General features: G+C 47.3%; 2 protein-coding genes across 9 annotated transcripts in view; one reads left to right on the top strand and one right to left on the bottom strand.

Annotated features, from left to right (window-relative positions):
• LOC128335688 (translation initiation factor IF-2-like) overlaps nt 1–20037 on the top strand; it is a 68463-nt gene that overhangs the window by 352 nt on the left and 48074 nt on the right. The gene's annotated exons all lie outside the window — the stretch shown is intronic.
• HTR2C (5-hydroxytryptamine receptor 2C) overlaps nt 1–20037 on the bottom strand; it is a 250560-nt gene that overhangs the window by 182776 nt on the left and 47747 nt on the right. The window lies entirely within an intron of this gene.

The raw sequence follows: 20037 nt of genomic DNA, 5'->3' as shown, positions 1-20037 counted from the left end.
ATAGCACTGCCATTTAATATATTGATCCCCCCACACTCAACAAAATCATTTCAAGGTGGTTGACAAAGTTAAACCACACAAAAATATAAACAAAACTATACAGAGCAGGGATTCCCTGGCAGATGTTGTTGGACTACAATTCCCATCATCACCAGCCACAATGGCCTTTGGCCAGGGGCTCAAGGTTGACTCAGCCTTCCATCCTTCCGAGGTCGGTAAAATGAGTACCCAGAATGTTGGGGGGCAATATGCTAAATCATTGTAAACCGCTTAGAGAGCTTCCAGCTATAGAGCGGTATATAAATGTAAGTGCTATTGCTATTATTAACCTTCAGATGCCAAGCATGGGTGTTTGGAGGAGGGGCAAGAGCGGGCAGTTGCCTCCCTGGATTGAGGCAGTTCCCATTAAATTCAATGGGGCATACTCCTCGGGAGGGAGATTTAGAATTGCTGGATTTTCCCCATCCTGGAAAAAGCCCTGTGGACGCCGCCAATGCCAAACAAAATCAGTTTGATTTTTCCCAAGCTTGTAATGAACACTTGTTTTTATTGATGCTTTTACGGCTCCCATTTTGCAACTTTATTGTTTTTCATTTAATGGTAACATTCAGCAGATAACATTTTTGGCTGCTCCCACCCAGACAGCTGCAACTGCCACGAGAGCTCTGAAGGAGAAAACTTCTACGCATATGCCATGTATGTGGAAGCGGACAAGTGCAAGCAACAGAGCGCCAGGCCCTTGGCACCTGTCCCACAAGCGCAGGCTTTAGAACGTCTCTCTATTTTGGTTTAATTCACACCTCACGCCTGTTTGGATTTCCATGCAAACCCCCAGAGGGGAACAGCAACGCCATTCTTACCTGGCAGTCTCCTAGGATTCCGGAGCTGAGCCGCCTGATCAGCATACGGAATAAGGAGCTAATTTTGTTCTGGCTCCAGCAGCCCTACCCCATGGACCTCACTTGTCAATGCTTCTCAAAACAAAACAGACCCCTGAAAAGTACACCTCGCAAAGAGTGGCAAATGGGAAGGAGCGGCTTCAACTTTGCTATTCTCCTCCAAATGTGCCCTCCCCAGGTTAAAAGCTGCAGGAGAGTCTTCCGGTTCCAGGAGGGGTCTTCCAGTTCAAATATACATGCTGATTGCTTGCTTGCGGGTGGACTGCCAACCAGTGAAAGGCAGCTATGTCAATTAGTTCTATAGCTTTACAGTCCAATCCTATTCACGAATCCTTGGAAGTACATCCTACCATGGGACTTATGCTAGGGCAGAATTGGACAGAAAGTAGATCAGGATTGACTCAGACATGGCTGAATGAGCTATATAATTAATTCACTTGGCCGGCCATGCGTGGGGATGCGTAGCAAGGCTCTTGCGGCGGAACTCTCGTGACATGCTGCGAGAGACCCTGGCATTGGGCAGGAGAACTCCAGCAGTCCAGCCTAAATTGTGGAGGAGGAGGAGGAGGAGGAGGAGGAGGCGGCAGCGGCAAGAACTAGTGGTGGCAGCGAGGAGGTGGGTGGGAGGCTGCAGCAGGGAGAAATAATGGTGGCAGCGAGGAGGTGGTGGGGTGAGGAGCAGGAGGAGGCGGCAGTGGGCCCTGGCAGAGGAGTCGGACACCGGGCAGGTGAGGTGGTGGCGAGCCCGAAAAAGCAGGGGTGGAGCATGTTGTTGGACTATACCTTCCATCTTTTTGCATCAGGTTTTGGGGTAAATTTGAAATATCCGATATGCCCTATAACTCACGATATGTCACCCCTCTTAATCACAAGTAAGATGCAAACACCTGCAGAATAACAGGATAGCTGACAGCAAAGTTTCGATGGTCAGATCTGAAAATGGAACATTTTATAGTCAATCCTCTCTACTGAATGGATACTTGTGGGGTCTGGGTGAAAGCTCAAGGTAGAACAAATTGCTTTGGCCAACAAATCACTTCAATTTGCAAGAAAAAGAAAGCTGGGTCTGCAGGATTGCCTGCTAATTGCTTAGATGTGCAGAAAAGAGGCTTTGGTGTGTGTAAGTTAATGTAGCGTAGCAATCTTGCATAGGGTAAATTCGATAAGTAGAATAGTTTACAAGAAAGGTTAAGAAACTAATGGGATTGGAAGAGGAGGATTCCCAAGCTCCTGGATCTACGACAAGATTCCACCATGCACAGACTGGTGGAATTGGAAAAGTCCCAGCAGCGGTGAAGTAACTGGCCATTTCTCACTTTCACTTTCCAGACTGCGTGGGAGGAAGTGGGGTAAAATCGGACAGCTAGCCCTAACGTTCTGAGACCAGTTAGTTAGCTGCTTTGGATTTTACACCACTTTCTTGCTCGCTGAGGCTTTGAGCAGAGAGAGAGGAAAGAGGAAGAGAGGAAGCAACCCCCACTTCTGGATTTGCACACAGGGAACTTCCCTGAGGGAGGAGGGGGTGGGTGACTGACCATTTTCCCTCACCTTCTTTCTCCCCTTTTGGCAAATTTGCGCAAGAGCAGCGGACTCGTGTAAAAAAAAAAAAAAGCAATTGACACACATACCCCTCTAAAAACAAGTCACACTTCTACAGCTGCAATCCTGTGCACTCTTACCTAGGAGGAAGCCCATTGAACTAAATCATTTACTTCTGAGTAATCCCAGCAAGCCTGCCAACTGTTCTCAAAACTCAGAAAACCAGCTACTGAGGCTATTCTCAAGACTGCAGGAGAGCGAGCTAAGGGAGCCCAGCCCGCTTCCCTGCAGTTGTTGGAACCGCTGGGAGCTGTGCGGCTCCCGTGGTTAGCCCGCTTAAGTCCCCCCCCCCACACACACACACCATGAGGTTAGCAGAGCGAGCATTCCGCTAACCCCATTTGGGCAATCGTGAATTTGGCAATCGTGGCCCCATTTTGGCAATCGTGAATCGCACTTCCGGGATCCCCGCAGGCCCTGCCGGCTCCGTGACGGAGCTGGTAACCGTGTGGGCAGCCGATCCACCCGTCCAGGGCTCTGCGGGTGCTTGTGTGTGGGGAGAGCGAGCCTGGCCCGCTCTCCATGCCTAACGCCATCTGGCTCGCCACACTGCTCAAGCACCATGTGTTCAGCCTGAAATGTCAAGATAAGATCCGAAACGGGCTGTGACTAAGTATGCAAGGCAGTGTCAAAACCCAGGTCATAGAATGGACAGCAAGCCTATACATAGTGAAGCAATTGCAAGGTGCCATCTGGAAAGTCCCTTGGTGTTTGCATTCAAGAGTGTCAAGATGATCTTACAGGGTTGCCCCCGTCCTATCTGAGGACTTCCCAGAGCAGTAAACCGAGGCCGGGCACAGAGACTTCTCCGTGGTGGCAGCCAACAGAAAACAGCTATGGCCCTGAAGACAGAAAAAAAACCACCTGCCACTCTCCACAGCCGATGGAATAATCTTGGGTTTAAAGCCACACGAGAAAGGACAGAAGCAACCACAGCGGAGTGCAAAACGTCCGCCTTCCCACACTGTGCCTTTGAATAGTCCAGGACTAATGAGCCATGGAGAGTTGCACCCAGCTGCGTCCACAGCCCGGCCTCTGCACTCCAGCTGTATTGACGACACTAATTGCTAGCATCATCTCCCATCCATTATGTACAATATTCGCGTCGTGCTCTGTAATCACAGGGCATTCACCAAATGCACCTCCACTGCAAAGCTTTGACAGAAAGATTAGCCAAGAACACCTCCTGATGATCAAAGAGACCATCAATCAGACATAAGTCACACAGCTAGATTTCTATCCCACAGAAAACATGCAGGTCCAAAATAAGCATTGAAGTACATTTAGAGTGGCAATGTAATACAGTCATCCCATATGCACTTTTTTTTTTTCATTTTTGTCCTGCCTTTCCCCCAAAGAGCTCGGCGGAGCAAAGTTATTTCCCTCCTTTTTATCTTCACAACAACCCTGTAAGGTAAGCTAGACCAAGAAATGTGAACACAGACCTAGGAAAAATAAAAAGAGATATTTTGAACAAGATATGGGAAGCCACATCTTTAGTAAAGCTATCAAAAATCTGACTTAAATACAATTTATGTCAGAACACGGGTGACAAACTATAATGCTAACTTCATCTACGAATCTGACAGAACAGAATTTTTTAACCTAATATTAGTGTCAGCTTCGTAAGGAAAAGAAAAGGAGATATATTCAGACAACATAAACAGCATCCAAAACATGATCAAAAAATTCAAGATTTAAAAAAAATAATAAAAGATTCAAGGCAAAAATTACCAGCTGCCTGGGGACAGATGAATGCCATTTTCGACATAAGAATCAGCACAAAGAGAAAACTGGAATTGGAGTTCCCACTTCCCAGCCCTTCAAACAGTTCCTCCTTCCCTAAGGGGGAGGTATTGCCTTGAAGCAGTAACTGCTGGATTATAATTCTCTAGGGTGTGATTCAGCAGACAAGAAGAGCATCCTTTCCCTCAGGTCCAAGAAATTTTGCTGTCTGACACAAAGCACAACCTTATGCCCTGTTCCACTTGCAGGTGGATGTTGAGCACTAGGGAGGTGCAAACTGATTCAAATTTGTATCAATTTGACTTGAATCTGGGTGATCTGAGTGATTCGAATTCAAACCAAATTTTCAAAATTTGATTAGAATTCGATTTGAGAGCTGTTTGGCGACTTTTAAAAACCATTAAGCCCCCCTGATTGGTTTAAAAGATGCCCAAACTAGGTCAAATATATTCCAATTTGAAACAAATTTTTGGATGAGATTCAAATTTGATTTGAATTCAATATGGATTTTCAGAATTTGATTCGAATTCGAAACAAATTAAAACATTCGTTTTGTGCACATCTCTACTGAGCAGCAGTAATGGCAACACATGAGCATTCTCAACTCTGCCATCAGGCCATGGTGCCAAGGGTGATCCAAGTTCAAGCTGGTGGGGGGAGAGGTGCACCCCAGCAAGGCAAGGAGCAGTGGCTACCGCGGACCCCAAGATGGCACCTGTGGTGGCATGAGACTCTCACTTGCCTCCTCCATGCCCCTCCCCACACCCATGCCTAAGGAGACCACCTCACTCTGCCTCATGGATGGGATACTCCTGCTTCCCCCTCCTGAACTGCTCAGTAAGCAGGGGGGCAAACTGCCAGGCACATGGCCCCCAGACTCAGAGAAACGGACCTCAAGAACCCTCTCTCCCTCCCTGGCTCCGATACGGCAGGCATCAGCTGATCCCCTCACTTGGCTTGCCAGCACACCAGGCAAACAGGAGACACGGAAGCAGAAGACTCTTGGTCTCTCTCACTTTTTTAAAAAAGTGTTTTCTTCTTCTTTACTCAGAAGCACTTTGATGCAGGCATGAGTCATGCAGCTTTGGGTTGCAACTGTCAGCAAACTGCAGCATTTCCTTTCTACTCCTACCTACCTGTGGATACTCGTAAAAGGAGCCAGTGGTGACAGATTGCACTTTTTAAAAATGCACGCAGGGAGAGACTTTATTCAGCAGAGAGCGGGGGGAAGCACCCACAAACTCATCCAGATGCTGAGAACAGCAGGTTCCAGCTATGGGGCTTCTGCCCCTGCTTTCTGGGTGGGTGGGTAGGTAGCCAGCCAGCGGTCCTCCCTTGCTAGCAAGTGCACTGAATCCCAGCCTTTGAATTCTGCGCTGGGCTGGGGTAGCCAGCCAGCTGCTAGCCAGCCACTGCCCCTGTGTTGCCACCCGCGACCCAGGCCAGCTTCTTTGCGAGGATAAAAGGAAAGGAAGTTCTTTGTGGGCACCTAGCAAGGAACTTCCCCTTCTCTCCCCCGGACCAGCTCAAAAGCCACCTCATTAGAAAGCCTGATGGCTTCCTCTTTTCCAGATCCAAACAAGGGATGGGATTTGCTGCGGCCCTGACGTCCAGCCAATGCTGTCTGGTGCAGTCAGTTGAAAGAGATGCCACTTAACATTCACAAGCTGTAAGCCATGCAAGACCCATCAGAACACATTCCCCGACACAAGCAAGCCCCATCGCATCCTGTCGCTTCAGTGTTTGACAGCCAGGATTTCCAGCAGGGTTCTTTGCTAACATCGCCCGATCTGCCAGCAGCAGACACTTGTTAACCAGCAGTGCGGCATCACAGGGATGCAGCAACCCACGAAGAGTGAAGATCAATTCACGGCACAAGAAACAGCAGAGTGACCGCCAACCACCCCAGGTACCGGGGGATGCCCACTGTCAGTGTTCTCTCTGATATTTTTCATCTGTGCGCGGAATGAGTTTTGTTCTGGGAGGCAGGATCTCCATAGTCAGGGGTGGAGCCACTATTGAGCAGACAGGTTCATTGAGCGGACGGGTTCGCCCTCTCGCAGAACACTAGAAGCAGGGGGTCATCCCATGAAACTGACTGCCGAGAAATTTAGGACCAACAAACACAAGTACCTTTTCACACAATGCATAATCAGCTTGTGGAATTCTCTGCCACAAGATGTGGTGACAGCCAACCACCTGGGTGGCTTGAAGAGGGGTTTGGATAACTTCAGGGAGGAGAGGTCTATCATCAGCTACTCGTTGGAGGGCTTGAGGCCACCTCCAGACTCAGAGGCAAGATGCCTCTGAGTACCAGTTGCAGGGGAGCAACAGCAGGAGAGAGGGCATGCCCTCAACTCCTGCCGTGTAGGCTACATGGCCCTGTTTGAGAGCAAATACCGGTGCAGCATGGCCGGGAGCTGATCTCCCTGAATTTAAAGCCAGAGAGAACATTCTTGGCCACATGGCCCTGTTTGGGAGCATATTCCGGCCAGCGTCACATTCACAGCATGGCCAGGAATGCTCTCCCTGCCTTTAAAGGCAGGGAGAACAGCTCCTCACTGTGAGGAGGGGCCCCATTTGGGAGCAAAGCTATGCCCCCTGCGTCTGACATCGGATGGGGGGGGGGGACACCGGCAGGAGGAACATGGGCCACCAGTGAAGGCAGTGCGTGAGAACGTATATTAAGAGTGGGGCCTTCCTGATTCAACCTGAGTGGAATCTAAAACTAACTTAGTACATCGGAACATAGGAAGCTGCCATTTACTGAGTCAGACCATTAGCCTATCTAGCTCAGTATCATCTACACAGACTGGCAGCGGCTTCTCCAAGGTTGCAGAAAGGAATCTCTCTCAGCCCTATCTTGGAGATGCTGCCAGGGAGGGACCTTGGAACCTTCTGCTCTTCCCAGAGTGCCTTCATCCCCTGAGGGGAATATCTTGCAGTGCTCACACATCAAGTCTCCCATTCAGATGCAACCAGGGCAGACCCTGCTTAGCTAAGGGGACAGGTCATGCTTGCTACAAGACCAGCTCTCCTCCAAAAACATCCCAAAACTGGCGTTTGCGTGCGCATGCCTTATAGAGTACACTGGCCGCTATCATGATGTAGAACTATCCAGGCTCCTCTCTGCCTTCTGGCTGTTCCTTCTCCCCAGCCAAGCCTCGGGGAGTGAGGAGAGAGAAAAGTCCTGAGCCGGTCCCAGCATCGTCTGCAAATCCAGCTCCGAATCCAAGGCTCTGGACATCTTGCAGCAGCACGCCAGCCACGACAAGAGCAAATCCCCAACGACAGGTGCAAAAGCTTCTCAAGAGCGGAGTGGCTGTGGGGTGGGAGGAAGCAGTGCAGGAGGCTGCAGAAGCATGGTCTGGCCCCACTCCTCTCCTTGGCAGCGGCTGAGGTCTACGCACGCATCGCCACCGCCACCACCTGGGCCACTCATTGCTCCTGGCCCAGTATAGCCTGCCCTTATGCAACAGGTCTCTCATCGACCACCATAGTTGCCAGTCAGCAAGGCTGTGCTCCTTCCCAATACCCCCTGCCCCAGAGGTGAAAACGGACATGGATCAGATGACTTAGGCTATACCAAGCCACGTGACTGGCTCACATGAGGAAGTGCTGGAAGACGCATTAGACATCAGTTGGATGGTGGTGATAAAAAGGAAATTAATTTTAAAAAAGAGAGAGATAAGAAACAGCAGAGTGTGCCAGGGGCGTAGCAAGGTTGGAGTGGGCACAGAGACAAGATTTTAAGGTTTTGTAAATTATGGACGATGCAAGGCATTTAATGGTGCTAGAGAAAGACACGCTGTCCTGGTAGCTCCAGGTCTTAACACCCACATCAATTTCGGAGGATGAATACAACTGAAGGAAGCCTGGGCGAGTGCACGGCTGGGGGAGTCAGTCATGTGACTTGCCTCTGGGGGGGCCCTAAGGCAGTGTGCCCCCAGACAACTGTCTCCCCTTGCCCTATTATAGTTACGCCCCTGGAGTGTGCTGATGGTGAATGAGTCCACCCACCGACTTCCCACTGACTCAGGACGCTGCAGCTCTGGCGGTTGTGTGCACCTGACTTCTAGGCTGCACATCCAGCCTGAAATCACCCCATTGCTCACAGCTCCATTAACTAATCCACTGGATTAACTGAAGGACCCGTAACCAAAAAAGGCCATCAGGCCAAACCAAATGTGACTTTCCAGAGATGGAGGCACACACACTCAGGACTGATGACAACATCTGCCTAAACCAGAAGCAGAGATGAAATCAAGGGTTTTGACCACGCGGATCTGGAGGGAAATCGGCATTGCTGAAATAAATTCACTGGGCAAGTGCTCTGTGGCGCTATGCTACTTGACGTTTCCAACATTCTTTTCTGGGATGTGCCTAGTTCACTCACAGTGGCGCTACAGGTGGGTTTCATAAACACTGTATTTTTATGCAGTCTTATCTATCTAGCCTTGTGAAGTCTACAAAACCATGCAGAGTGAAGTCTTCACGTAGAAGAATGTTTTTGGCAACAGAACGTCATGAAACCAGAAAGAGAAAAACAGATTTCCACCTAGTCCATCACAGGCCTCAGACGGGTAACCTCCCACCCTCCAAAATGTTGAGTTGGCAGAGGTTTCCCCCGCACTGCACCCTTGCATACATTCTCAGACACATTTGCTTCATGCAGCATTAAATCCAGTTTGCAACGTATCCGCCTTTTGTCAGCAAAGGCATCTAAATCATTTCTACATCCGATGCCAAGAGAGTCTATTTGTTGCAGGGCTATGACAGCTTATTTCTTTGCAAACGTGGGTCAGATTTCAATGACACATTCTAAACACGTCCATCTATACTGGGAGAAAAATAAAACCCTTGCAGATTTGGTCACAGGCAACTTAGAGGGACGTTGCAGAGTTCTGCACCAACGAGAACAGATGTACACCTGGAACAAAACCAGCCGCCTTTACACCGCGTCCTGCAACATCGACCCCTTTGTGCAAGGCGGGCCCCTTTCTCTAGACGTGTTGTATTCTTTTTGGTTAGCAGTAGATGGAGCATCCTCACTATTCTGATGGCACAAAGAGCGAATGAACAGATTCTATAAGCAGATGCCCCCAAATTGGCTCATCATTTTCTACTCCATTTATCATGGAAATTAACTTTAAAGATTTATATGCAGGGCCAATGTTGCAACAACAAAGCCTCATGTTCCAAGAATCAAAATGCCCATTGCACCACTGGTTTTTAAAGAAAAACGGTCAACAAGGACACCAACCCCCACTTCATTCTCCCATACAACTGCTTAAATCAGTGGTTCCCAACCAGGGTTCCTCCAGATGTTGCTGAACTACAATTCTCCGCATCCCCTGCCACAATAAATTGTAGCTGGGAATGATGGGAGTTGTAGTTCAGCAACATCTGGAGGAACCCTGGTTGGGAACCACTGGCTTCAAGCACCCATCATTTGGGACACAAGGCAGTTCCTGCTGAAAGGGCCATGATTTGGACTGTAATTGCTCTAGGTTTTTGCACCCTAGGATCTGGGTGGCACAGCAGAGTGTCCAATGGGAAAGTAGGGTGGGGAGGTGGGGTGTAGAGCCAAGAAGCAAAGCCCTGGAATTATGTGGAGGCCAAACCAAGAGCAAAAAGAGTAAAGAGTAAAAACCAAGACAGATGGAGGGGCAAGTGATCACATTGGATAGGATAGAGTCATCACACCCAGCACCCATACCCAGCTCTTTAATGAGGTAGAAAGAAAAGCTGTCCTACCCACTGGGAGCCTCAGACACGATAACTTCCCCCTTCTCCTACCTAGGTTTTTACACACACACAACTGAAAATCAGAGGTGTGCACAGCTCCTGGAACTGGGTGGGAGCCAGTTACCGATTATGTGAACTTCCTTAAGGTGTAGAGCTAAAGGCCAAACTCCCAGAGTCTTTCTTTCTCCTGGTAAGCAGCCCCTGGGGATGGGATCTGGAACAAGACCACAGCATGGAGGAATGAGGTCTTCTAACCCTTCACCCCTGCCCTGACTGATCCACCCACTTAAACCAGCTCCCAGAATCCACTATTCAAAGCAAAGGGTTAAAATTATGGGTATAGTTGTGCCCATAGGTTTTCCCATCCCCACTCTCCTCCACAGGGAAGAGAGGTGGTCTTGTTTTCTCAAGCATGAATTGTCCCCTTTGCTGAGCAGGGTCCACCCTGGATTGCATTTGAATGGGAGACGACATGTGAGTACTGTAAGATCTTTCCCTTAGGGGATGGGGCTGCTCTGGAAAGAGCACCTGCCTGCTTGCATGCAGAAGGTTCCAAGCTCCCTCCTTGATATCTCCTAGATAGGGCTGATCTGCAACCTTGGAGAAGCTGCTGCCAGTCTGTGTGGAGCTAGAAGATGGACCAATGCTCTGATTTGGTATAAGGCAGCTTCCTATGTTCACTAGCAGCAACTTGGGGAAGGGACTGATGTGGATCGAGGCTGTGGAATGGAGGGGGGAGGTGAGTCACCCCCCTCCCACCCCTCCCCAGGAGCACAGACACAAACCATCCCTCCCCATGGCAGCACTGAGGAAAAGGCAACAAGAAACATCCAGACCAGTCCTGCCTAAGCACCATGGAAAGAAGTTAAGTTTGCCGGCGCTCCACTAATTTCAACGGGATTTAGTCTGGAGCTCCAAGATGCCCATAGAATGTGTCATTTGGCCCCAAAACTGTGACTCGTGGGGTCAAGGAGCCCTTGTCCCTTCTCTTTGGCACCAGACTCAAAAGCAGCTCAGTCAAGAGTACCATAAGAGCACATCTGAAGTCTGTTTCACACATTGCTTTTTCCAATACAGAACTGTAGGGCTGTGTTGTTAAGGCAGACATGATTGAGCTTTGCTTCTTCTATGCAGTGCTGAAGATTTAGAGTCCTCTCTGTTTTCTTCGGTAATGCTTCATTATCTTCTGTCTCCTGCATTCTACGCTTTCCCAATACGTTTCGGAACATTCTTTAGAATCCTTCTCATATTGTCTGCAGCAGATTTTAGAAAAACTGCTAACAGATTTCTGGCATTCAAACCCCCTCTTCGTCTCTTTTGCCCTTCAGTGGCCTTCTTGCACCTTTTGAAACAGGAACTCTAGATCAGATTTCACATCCGCCACCCAGCTTTCTTGGTTCTCCCCAGGCAGAAAAACAGGCATCCGGTCCCCTTTCTATCCAAAACTGTCAAATCAGCTTCAGCTTTATCAGATTTTATGTCCCCTGTAGGAAAGGAAGGAGTTATTTTACACTGAACACCACAATATCTTGTCTGTATAATTTTCTCCACAGTTATTTTGCTGCCAAATGCCATCACTGGCAAGTAGTGCAATGCCTCCCTCGCCCCAGATACTGTTGGATTACAATTCCCATCATCCCCAGACACCATGACTGAAGTCCATGGAGCTATAGCCCAACAACATCTAGGGACCCAAGGATGGGGAGCCCCGCCCTACAGAGCAAATAAAGCAATGAAACCTCCCCCTTCCCCACAATTTTTAATTTAGGGAAAGTCTGGCTTGGGCATGATTTTGCTGAATAACCCAATCTCCCTGCAGGACCCCATGTTCTACACAAAATGTTCACACTTCTATTTTGTCTCGATGGTTGATTAAAAAAAATATATGACAACCTCCTACAAAAGGTTATTTAAACTATTCGTTAATAATAGACTTCAAGAACCATCATTCTGTATGTCAGCATGGAAAAGAGAGCTCAGCATTTTGGTTTCTGGTTAACTTCCTTTTCACAAAGTCTACACTGATAAATCAAGATGGTGCAACATGTTTATCGAATGGCATTTGTCCCCCTGAAGGAAGCAAGGGAGGGAGGGAGGGAGGGAGGGAGATCCTCAGTGAGTGAATGGGTTGGTGACACATACCTACGTTCAGCTAAATTATGGCTAACCTAGAGGTTCTTAGCCTTGGGTCCCCAGATGCTGTTGGACTACAACTCCCATGAAGGCCTTTGGTCATGGTGGCAGGGGATGATGGGAGTTGTAGTCCAACCACATCTGGAGACCCAAGGCTGAGAACCCCTAGGTTAGCCAGATTATTTGGTCTTCACTCCCTCGACTGCCAAATTTAAAAATTTCATAAAGTCCAGGAATGAACAAGGAAAGTTGAAAATGGTTTCCACCCAGAGTGTCTCACAACAGGTTGTCCGAGGTTATGAAATCGCATTCTCTAAAAATACTTTGCAGGAAGGTGCTCAAAGCAATATGCACCAGTTCTCCATAAAGAAGCAGCCAATTTGCCAGGTTGCTGTGGTTCACAAAGCCCTTGTTTGAATGTCACATTTGTATTGATTTTTGCAGCCTGTACGATCAGTGGAACCTGCTTGAAAAACAATTAAGTGGGTATTTACCAATGTGTGTCTAGTGAAGTGCTATTAAGGAGATCAGTGTACAGTGAACCATGGGAATACAAAGAAAGAAAGAGAGAGAGAGAGAGAGAGAGAGAGAGAGAGAGAGAGAGAGAGAGAGAGAGAGAGAGAGCAAATTACAAGATAGGATAGATTTCTATCAGTCATTCAGGTTAGCATACCACTTTTCATCCAAGACAAATGTACAAAACAGTTTACAAATGTATTGAAAGCATGTAAAGGTAAAGCCCTGTGGTTGTCTTTGGTAGAATACAGGAGGGGTTTCCCATTGCCTCCTCCTGTGCAGTATGAGATTATGCCTTTCAGCATCTTCCTAGATCGCTGCTGGCCGATATAGGTCCTTCCCATGGTCTGGGAAACATACCAGCGGGGATTCGAACCGGCAACCTCTGGCTTGCTAGGCAAGTCATTTCCCCGCTGCGCCATTAGGTGGCTCTATTGAAAGTAAGTAGACAGCATTAAAGTCACGGATTCCATACATCCTGAGGTGCATAGGGTTTTTGTTTTGTTTTGTTTTTTAAAGAAAGGAGTCATGAAAAAACAACACGATAGGAAAGAGAGCTGGTCTTGTGCTACCAGCAAGCATGAATTGTCTCCTTTGCTAAACAGAATCTGCCATGGTTTACATTTGGATGGGTGACTACAGTGAACGTTCTCTGCTATCGGATATCCACCTTGGGAGATGGAACCACAGATCAGTGGTAGAGCATCGGCTTACGTGCAGAAGGTCCCTTGTTCAATCCTTGGCTGTACCTCCCAGTAGGGTTGGGAGAGACTCCTGCTTGAAACCCTAGAGAGCAACTGCCCATCAGCACAGACAATACTGAACTAGATGGACCAATGGTTTGACTCAGTATAAGGTGAGGAGGAGAGCTGGTCTCATAGTAGCAAGCATGAATTGCCCCCTTTGCTGAATGAGAGACTACAAGTGTGAGCACTGTAAGGTAGTCCCCTTAGGGCTGGCCTGCTCAACTTCGGCCCTTCTGCAGATGTTTGCCTACAACTCCCATAATCCCTGTCTGGGGATTATGGGAGTTGTAGTCCAAAAACAACTGGCTGGGGGTTGTTGAGCAGACCTTGGTTAAGGGGACAGGGCCATTCTGGAAAGAGATTGCATGCAGAAGGTTCCAAGTTCCCTCCCTGGCATTTCCAGGTAGAGCGGAAAGAGACTCCTGCTTGCAACCTTGGAGAAGCTGCTGCCAGTCTGTGTAGACAATACTGACCTCGATGGACCAATGGTCTGACTCAGTGTATGGCAGCTTCCTATGTTCCTAAAGCAACTTCTTACATTTCTTATATTCCTAACACATTAACAATATGAACATTAAGAGCAGGAGCAGCACCTTTAACCAGCTGGTTCTTGTTAATTACACCCAAATGCTCGGGTAAATAACATACAGCTTAATGAAGAAATGTCCAGTTTATACCACAACAGTTGTCCAAATGTTGCTTGCAAACCCACTATTTCCCACACTTCTGTTTTCAGAGGCATTGTGCTTTCCACAGCCACAGTTTATTACTGCTGGGGAAATGCTTTTCTTCTCTTCCCTGACCCTCCCAAACTCCCACCTCAACCAGCAGGGTAACAGCAGTTTGGAGCATTCTCTGGGATTCAACAACCAGAGCTTTAACAGCACCTAGTGGATAGTGCCTGTGTCATCATGGATAACGGGCAACCAAATTTTCCCCCTTCTGTGCCTTTGCCAATGTTGTTGTTGTTGTTACATTTATATCCCACTTTTCCTCCAAGGAGCCCAGAGCGGTGTACTACATACTTGCGTTTTCTCCTCACAACAACCCTGTGAAGTAGGTTAGGCTGAGAGAGACATGACTGGCCCAGAGTCACCCACCAAGTCTCATGGCTGAAAGGGGATTTGAACTCGGGTCTCCCCAGTCCTAGTCCAGCACTCTAGCCACTACACCATGCCGGCAATGTTGGGACTCTAAAAACCAGCACTCAGTGTGTGAATGGGACTAGCATGGGAGCTGAAGCAGATTAGTTTCAAGTGAAATCTGGAGAAGCCTTTGTCAGTTTCATACCCAGCAGGCAACCTTCAGGCTCCCCACAGAGAAATCAATGGGACGCCCTGCAGAGATGAAAAGGACAAGTGGGGAGAGGCATTTAACAAGCAAACAGGAGGGCAGATATATCTACTCTGTTGAACTCAGCCACTCTAGCCTAGCCTCCCTGCCTGTTATCCCAGATTCTTCAGGCTGTAGTTGCAACATCTGGAACTCACAGCTGGTTCTGCCTACAGTTGCTTTTGCAGGTCTATAATTTCCACTCCACTTTCTCTGACTTGTGCCTACAAAGGTCCACTGGCCTCAATGGCAGGGTTCTTTCCAAAAATCCTCACTCACTCACTGCAGATCAGGACTGGAGGCTTGCCTAGCGCGCTGCTCTAGAGGCGCAGTGCTGGGAAGGATCTACAGTATTTGCTTTCACATTGCTGCCACAGGCACTGAGTGGATCTTTTTAATTCTCAGAAGTAATGGATTAATTGCTGCAGTCAACAGCAGCACACAATCCTGGCCAGGGTCCAGATCTTCCCAGGCCAATTCATTTAATGGGAACAATTTAAATAACAAGCTACCACCATAAAATAGTATTTTATGAGCTCCCTCTGTTTCTGAGCTGCCTCTGTGGAGTAGTATGCACTGACCTGCCCCCGCCTTTCAGGTCAAGGGCAACAGCACTAACTGACAGACGAGTTATCAAAGGGTCAGGATTACCACCAGCTTTACGCTCCCTAGTTTTCTCCCTCATAATCACTTTCCCTCCCCTGCTTCCGGGAGAGAAGGATTCTAGCCAAGCTCTCTCCATCGTTTTATTTCCAGTGGGAGGAAAGCATGCAAACATGCAGGTTTTTACACACACACACACACACACACACACACACACACACACACACACACCCTTGCAGCAGTGAGATTAAGTCATGTCCAAGGCCTTCCATCTGAAATGGGCAAACACCACTGTATTGCATTTGAGGTGGTGAGTTTCAAGAGCGCACTGTCCGTGGTGCTGGATTTCAGATGATTTCACACATATAGGCAGCCCGCAATACATGTGTGTATACAAGTGAGAGAGAAATGACTCTTTCGTGAGGCCAAAGGGAGATGTTTGCTTTCACACATAAACCCAACAATTAGTTGCCTCCTTTTGTCCAATATCTCCAAAGTCAATCGGGTTTTAAATCACAGCTCCTAACTAAAAATGGTCTCCAAAGTCGATTTCTCTCCCTTAATTGTCAAGCGGCTCTTCCCCCTGTTGATTCCAGCATGACTCCTTATTGGATTGGATTGCTTTCCAATATACGTAGCTGCTTTGGAAGTGCTTTGGTGGAGAGGATGGGATGCATGTGTTTTAGATTCAAAAATACCAGTCACCTCACACAACCAATAGGCCACTCTTCTCACCAAATGTTCTAAAGAGGGCACAGAGAGCAAAGCATCTAATCCAAAAGGCAGCTGCCAAAGAGAGCCATGGGGACATTGAACTCAGCCTGCTATGTCACTTTTATGCCATCTGACGAAACCTCACAGCACTGGCCACCTTCTCCCTAATCTCCAGCCAAAACTTTGCCATGTGTGGTCGGGGAAGCTGTCTGCCCTCAAGAGGGCTAGGAACATAGGAAGCTGCCATATACTGAGTGAGACCATAGGTCCATCTAGCTCAGTATTGTCTGCACGGACTGGCAGGGCTTCTCCAAGGTTGCAGGCAGGAGTCCCTCTCAGCCCTATCTTGGAGATGCCAGGGAGGGAACCTGGAACCTAGATACTCTTCCCAGAGCGGCTCCATCTCCTAAGGGGAATATCTTACAGTGCTCACACATCAAGTCTCCCATTCATATGCAACCAGGGCAGACCCTGCTTAGCTAAGGGAACAAGTGATGCTCTCCTCTGGTTGTGGCTGGTTGCAGCTTATTCTAATCCACTCAGTCTCCTCCTGCACTTCTACCACAGACCAGATCTGTTGCCTTTGCTCCATCTGGTTTTGGAGCCCATACAAACAAGAGGCACTGGCTGCACAGTAGATAATTGTATATATTATAATATCAGTAGAAGGAGAATGCATGCATTGGTAAAAGATGAACGTACAATATGAAGTAACCCATTGGATAATGAGACAATTAATAGAATGCTGAAATGGACAAATTGCTGAGACTTGTAGGGCTCAAACCAAGTTTCAAAGGTTTCTTCAGTCAAATGAAAACCCAATATGCCACTATATTGTGATTTCTACTCGCATAACAAAGTTCTTCCTGGGTTCAAAAGAGAGCTAGTGATCTAGAAGTCCACTTAGTATATGAGAAATGTCTCTCTCGGTCTTCAGATAAGGTAATCAATCATGCTTTCAAATGGACTTCTGTTGTCTTTTCAAGAAGCAAAGCTTAGTAGTGCTGTGTGTCTTCAGTGGTTCATTGGCCTTACAGGTATCGCCACAAGAACAAAGTTGGTCTCCAGGTTTCTTATTACAATATTCTTAAAAGTGGTGCTGCTCCCTGTGAGTTGAATGAAAGTGCAACAAGTCTCAGCAATTTGTCTATTTCAGCATTTTGTTAATTGTTTCATTTCCCATTGGGTTACTTCATATTGTTGATCTTTTACCAATGTATACATTCTCTTTCTACTGATATTATAATATATCCAATTACCTACTAGGTACTTCATTGTATTTCGGGACTGCATTTTCTACACAATGACTGCACAGACCTGGGGTTGAACAGTGCAATGATCAACTTCAGGAGCTTGCTATTGATTGATTGATTAAGTGCCATCAAGTCGGTGTTGACTCTTACTGACATAGATAAGATTCTCTCCAGGATGATCTGTCTTCCACTTGGCCTTTCAGGTCTCTCAGTGGTGCATTCACTGCTGTCGTCATCGAGTCCATCCATCTTGCTGCTGGTCGTCCTCTTCTTCTCTTTCCTTCAACTCTTCCCAGCATTATGGACTTCTCAAGGGAGCTGGGTTTTCGCATAATGTGTCCGGAGTATGAGGGTTTGATCTTGGTCATTTGTGCCTCGAGTGAAAATTCTGGATTGATTTGTTCTATGATCCATTTGTTTGTTTTCCTGGTTGCCCATGGTGTCTTCAAAAGTCTTCTTCAGCACCAAAGTTCAAAAGCATCAATGCTTTTTCTATCTTGCTTCTTCAAAGTCCAGTTTTCGCATCCATAGAGTGTCATGGGGAAAACCATTGCCTGAATGATTCTAATCACTGTAGGTGTAGACACGTCACAGCATCTAAATATCCTTTCCAAGCCTTCATTGCAACCCTACCAAGTTCTAGTCTGTGGCATATTTCTTGACTGCTGGATCCTTTACTGTTGATGTTCAATACTAAAAGGCAGAAGCTATCCACCACTTCAATGACTTCAATGTCTTCATTATCAATTCTGAGGCTGGTTGCTGTACCCGTTGTCATTTAGTCTTCTTGACATTTAGTCGTAATCCTATTTTTTCACGGTGCTCCTTGACTTTCATTACTAGAGCTTGCAGATCATCCTCATTCTCAGCTGTCAGGGTGGTGTCATCAGCGTAGTGCAGGTTATTGATGTTTCTTCCTCCAACTTTAAAACCACACTCATCTTCTTCCAATCCAGCTTCTCTCAGTATACAGGTGAAACTCGGAAAATTAGAATATCGTGCAAAAGTCCATTAATTTCAGTAATGCAAATTAAAAGGTGAAACTGATATATGAGACAGACGCATTACATGCAAAGCGAGATAAGTCAAGCCTTAATTTGTTATAATTGTGATGATCATGGCGTACAGCTCATGAAAACCCCAAATCCACAATCCCAGAAAATTAGAATATTACATGGAACCAAGAAGACAAGGATTGAAGAACAGAACAATATTGGACCTCTGAAAAGTATACAGTGTACTGTGCTTGATTGGCCAGCCAACTCGCCTGACCTGACCCCATAGAGAATCTATGGGGCATTGCCAAGAGAAGGATGAGAGACATGAGACCAAACAAAGCAGAATTGCTGAAGGCCGCTAATGAAGCATCCTGGTCTTCCATAATACCTCATCAGTGCCACAGGCTGATAGCATCCATGCCACACCACATTGAGGCAGTAATTGCTGCAAAAGGGGCCCAAACCAAGTACTGAATACATATGCATTCTTATACTTTTCAGAGGTCCGATAATGTTCTATTCTACAATCCTTGTCTTCTTGGTTCCATGTAATATTCTAATTTTCTGAGATTGTGGATTTGGGGTTTTCATGAGCTGTACGCCATGATCATCACAATTATAACAAATTAAGGCTTGACTTATCTTGCTTTGCATGTAATGCGTCTGTCTCTTATATCAGTTTCACCTTTTAATTTGCATTACTGAAATTAATGGACTTTTGCACGATATTCTAATTTTCTGAGTTTCACCTGTATGTTCAGCATATAAGTTGAATGAATATGGAGAAAGTATACAGCCTTGCTACAGGCCTCTACTAATAGCAGACACGAGTTGCAGTTATGGGGGGAACCGTGTGGTGCATTGGGAAAGGTTTGCTTCGGATGGGAGAGAGCCACCTTTCTCCCTTGGGTGCCACCTTTCCATGTACAAGAAAAGGTTGGTGTGAAGCAGTGTTCCCCGTAATAGGGGTTCCCAGATGTGCTGGACTACAATAATCCTTAGCTGTAAGGGTCAAAGATCCTTGCAGCTGAGGATTATGGGAGTTGTAGCCAACAACATCTGGGAATCCCTGTTACAGGGAGCATTGGTGCCGTCAAGTCGATTTCGACTCCTGGCACCCACAGAGCCCTGTGTCTGTCTTTGGTAGAATACAGGAGGGGTTCACCATTGCCTTCTCCTGCGCAGTATGAGCTGATGCCTTTCAGCACCTTCCTATATCGCTGCTGCCTGATATAGTAGCAGGGGGGATTTGAACCGGCAGCCTTCTGCTTGTTAGTCAAGCATTTTCCCACTGTGCCACTTAAGGTGGTTTGGAGCACTGGTGTGGAGGGAGCATTGCTTTAGGCAAAATCTAGTGGCCATCTCAGGATGCATGGCACCTCCTCTGCAAAATATTGCAAGCTGTATCTAAGGCTTGTTTCTTTCCTACACCGCTTGGAGGTTTCGCTTATACAAACCATCTATCCATATAACTCAGTACTGTCTGTTCTGGCCGGCAGCAGCACAACCTCCAGGGTTTCAACCAGGGGTCTTTCCCAGCCCTATCTGGAGACTGCACCCAAGACCTTTTGCATGCAAAGCACAAGCCCTAGCACTGAGCGATGGCCCCTCCCCTCAACACAGCAGGTAGTCCTCACAAAGTGACCCTGAGTGGATAGAGTTAGAGAACACCTATCTCCTTACAGAGCTCAAAGTTGCCATTTCCTTCAAAGGGGGAGCCACGGAAGCAGTGTTCCCTCTAACAGGGATT

Source organism: Hemicordylus capensis, chromosome 11 (assembly GCF_027244095.1).
Source record: "Hemicordylus capensis ecotype Gifberg chromosome 11, rHemCap1.1.pri, whole genome shotgun sequence".
Taxonomy (NCBI): Eukaryota; Metazoa; Chordata; class Lepidosauria; order Squamata; family Cordylidae; genus Hemicordylus; species Hemicordylus capensis.
The sequence above is the reverse complement of the archived record's forward strand: the minus strand, read 5'-3'. Positions and strand labels throughout refer to the sequence as shown.